Consider the following 4,449-nt stretch of genomic DNA (forward strand, 5'->3'; position numbering starts at 1 on the left):
TGGATTGTCTGATTAATCTGGCTAAATTCTTCTGAGGAGTAGCCTATCAGGTAATTATTATTTTATTTTAATCAGATTTTAAAAAGACTTGAAGAAAACATATGTGTACGCATTAATAATAAAGAGAACACACACACACAACACACACACACACACACACACACACACACATGCTTATGTACGTGTAGTATTTTGAAGTTGATTATCGATAGTCATTTAATATATTGTGATCAAGTTTCATTTATTATCAACAACCTTTTATATATTGTGATTGGGCTCCTTACTATTATCGATAGATATATATTATCATGCCTCATTACATTACTTGTGTTTGTCAAGCTTATAAATAATCATGTAAGCTATTTTTGTTATGAAACATGCCTCTAAAGTGGCATACCTCTATGTGGCCTTTGGGCTACATAGAGACATGACTCTTTGGAGTCATGTTTTTCCCTCTTATATATATGCCCTCTGATCGTAGTGAAAAGAAATCAATTCACAACATTCCAGTACCTGGGATTAGAGAAAAGATATTTGTTTAACATTTCATTTTGTAGATATAATAACATCAAATATATATCATCTCCATTCATTTTAGTATAAAGTCAAAGGAAGGAAAACTGCGATCACTGGTAAAGTCATAAAGGAGGAAATACTTTTAGCACTATTCAAGTAAAGATATTCTCTATAGTTATTATTTTTGTAATTATTTTTATCTATCAGAGATCCAGAAAATTTAACAGGTCTTATATTTCTTTGTTGTTGGTTCATTCTTATTTCTAGTCTATTGTTGGTTTATGGTAGCTGATTTTTTAAAATCTATTTTTCTAAGTTTTTTGTTCTATTTTAGTTCTATTTTTGTCTTTTTGTGCTTGTTATGTTTTAGTAAGGTATCACTTCTTGTGAACCTTTTTTTTTTTTTTTTTTTTTTTTCTGTTGGATTTTGTGTTAAGTTTTAATTAAGAGTTCGATTGTTATCCAACTTTACTTAATATGAACATGGTCAATATAATAAAAACATACAAGAAAAGCTACAAATATGACTATTTGCAATATTTTGCTAACATTAGCGCTCAACACAATTGACAAAATATAAATTCTATATGATGTATCAACAATATCTATATTTACTACAATTTACTTTATAAAATTTTATGACTAAATTTAGGCAGAATAAGGTCTTCCTTAAGGAATATAAACTAGTTAATTTATCTGAAAATGACAAAATACAATTATCCCCTTTCTAATTTGAGGAATTAATAGGCCTTTGATGAAAAATTAAGAAATATTCATCCATCAAAAAGTTATATATCCTTTATTTTTTTATTATGAATATTGCATACTTAGAGCATATTTGTTTATCTTTACTTTTCTCTAATTAGTTTTGCATGTTATGCTAAATCAATCTTGTTTCCTTTTAAGTTCATTTGAATAATGGTCATTCCTATTAAAATAATGGCATTGCACTTGAAATTTTCTCTTGAGAAATAAGAGAGACATAAGTCTATCTATAAAAGAAAATCAGATGTTTTTTGTTTCTTTTGTTATCATGATTATGGCTTCAAAATTTGTGGATAAACTAATTTGTATCTTCTATCATTTGATCTAAAAAATTCCTTAAGATTTTCAATTTAACAAATTTCATTTCGAACATTTGTGATATGTTATTTTGAAGATATCCCATCTCCATTTTGTCTTTGTTTCTATTGTGACTCTTAGAAAAAACCCTTTTAAATGTTATTTAAAAGATGCAAATTTTTATTATCTTTGAGTAAGTCCTTCCCTCCCTAAGATATATAAGTGTATTTACTAGATCAGCTTTGTTGTGTAAAACCATCCTGTACAAGCTATCATTTATTTGGAAAATTGAATAATTTATTTTTGTTGCGGTCACCAAAAATAAGAGAATTTCTAGAATGGCGAAGACTGTGCTTAAGATTATAGAATGGCGAAGACTGTGCTTAAGATTATCATTGTTGATCGGAAAGATTACAATACCTCTTAAGTCTAGTAAATTTAAACGCAATACCAAGTGAAGAGAATGGAAAAGAGAAAAAAGATATCATAGATGAAAACATAATATATACTTACGCACGCATGTATGCATGCATACATACATGGCTGTTAAAACACAGTTGCTAGTTTATGTCATTTTCTCTTTCACGCACATTTATATATAGGGCCGCCTTCTTCAGCGAACGTACAAAACAAATGGTTTAAAACACGGGGTACGTAATTAAATATATCTTACATCTTAATTAAATAAAATCGAAGATTGCAGGTTCGTTGTTACCAATATAACTATATGAATCTGAGCTGGAGAAATGAATATTTCCCACGTTTGAGCCATCGAAAATCATGTCATCGGCTGGGAGAGTGAATGGCCTTCAGAGAAAGAAAAGTAAGTATCCAAACAATAAACAACCAAAACACAAGACCGATGAATCTGATAAAATTCATCTCTAGTTTGGCCCATGTCTAAAGCAACAACCCGCGGTCTAATGTACCGGCTGCCACGGGCGGCGCATATACAGCGTCGGCTGAGTTTCTTAATGCAAAACGCGGCGTTGATCGGGTTAAATAAAACTTCGCACACCAAATCACTCTTTAAAAAATCAAACATGGGCAAAACGAGAAAAGAAGTCAGAGGAAGGCCGGCGGAAATACGATTAATCGTGGGAATGAAGACATCATAGCTCAAAGCGATAAGGATTCCAGTGATTATATTCTCTGGAACGCCGTCTATATTGTTTACTCAATCTATAATTATATCATCTTGCCCGCGTATATAAGAACACAGATGTTGTGGTGGACATTATCATATCTCAAATCTTTCTCCAAAATCTGTTCAGTTCTTATCAATTGTTCTCAACTCTTTAGCAGTATTGCAAGATTAGAATTTGTGTTGTCATGAAGATGGGTAGATTTGTCCATCTACTTCTGATGCTTTTAGTGGTGGGCATATTAGGCAGCGTGGAGGGCATAAGTAGCTCAGATGCCATAAAGCAATTCCTTGATCCACAGAACAAGGCGAGAGAAGCCGTTGGAGTTCCCTTACTTACGTGGAACCGCACAGTTGCAACTTATGCACGCAACTATGCGAGAAAGAGAAGAAATGACTGTCTACTTGAGCATTCAGAAGACTCGCCCTACGGTGAAAATATATTCTGGGAAAGCGGCCCAAATTGGACGCCTCTACAGGCAGTGAGTGCTTGGATTGATGAGAAGAATTGGTATAATCATGCTTCTAACACTTGCACAGGCTCAGATTGCACACACTATACTCAGATTGTGTGGGCAACAACAGAAACTGTTGGGTGTGCTATTATAAAATGTAAGAACAATGACACTTGGATCATATGCAGCTATGATCCCCCGGGCAACTATATTGGCGATAGGCCTTATTGATTGCCCGAATATAGGCAGCATATATTTTTTAACCTAGTGTGGAAGTGGGTAATTTATTGTTTCTGATATTGCAAGGCCTTATTTATCGCCACAGAATAGGGTCCATATATAGGGTTGTGATAAAATTAGTCTTGGTTTTGCAAATTCATTGGGTATTGAATACTGGAGGTTCATAGATTTGTTCATAAATGTCAATTACTGAATTGTGTTGATTAAAGTGATAATACAAACTTGTGTTTTTGTGATACTGAATTGGACCGAAGCGGATTACTTTTAAGCACTCAACTTGTTACCCTGAATATTTCCTTCCTTACAAATGATATATAGTACATTCAGCGGGTTTGTGCATAATTTTCCCTATCTATTTACATATAGTGCAGTGATGGGGAGTGGTAATGTCCTCAAACAATAGTTTAATAGCTTTAATAGTCAATTCTTCAGAAAATGGTTTTGAAAATTCTTTCAATGGAAATAATTACATTTTCATTATATGAAGAAAAAACATAAGTACTCTATGCGAATAACTAATTTTGTTTTGGAAAAATCGTCGACTAAATGGCACCAATCAGACATAGGATTCCTGAACTTCCGTTGATCAAAAGCTTCGTTCGTCAAAATCTTGTTTTGAAAATGTCCATGATCGTTCAGTTCATACTAAGCGCTAGAGCTGAACTGCATTGACACGTTCGATTTATTCGTCCTGGATGGTGGTATAAATTTCCTGGTACAAAACTTAAAATAAAGGATTAGTCTTCGTGATAATTTTAGTTGCCTATTAGTTGTAAGATTTTCAGCTAAATCTGAACTAGAAGAGAGAAGACAAATTGTAGAAATAAAAGAGAAAACAGAGCTATTGTATAAAATCTATATTCATTGATTGATTATAATAATGTAATATATTTCTATATATATATATAATAAAATCTTAAATCTAATACAGTAAGATTTTCAGCAAAATTGTAGAAATAAAAGAGAAAACAGAGCTATTGAATAAAATCCATATTCATAGAGGGCCTGTTTGGCCTTGGGCATAGGAATGGA

At 32.4% G+C, this 4,449-nt stretch overlaps 1 pseudogene; it reads left to right on the forward strand.

Annotated features, from left to right (window-relative positions):
- The first annotated feature begins 2,910 nt into the window (after positions 1-2,910).
- LOC149557643 (pathogenesis-related protein PR-1 pseudogene) lies at positions 2,911-3,408 on the forward strand (annotated as a pseudogene).
- Positions 3,409-4,449: the final 1,041 nt, after the last annotated feature.

This window comes from Cupressus sempervirens, chromosome 5, assembly GCF_028749045.1.
Source record: "Cupressus sempervirens isolate cs-2001-9-10 chromosome 5, ASM2874904v1, whole genome shotgun sequence".
Taxonomy (NCBI): Eukaryota; Viridiplantae; Streptophyta; class Pinopsida; order Cupressales; family Cupressaceae; genus Cupressus; species Cupressus sempervirens.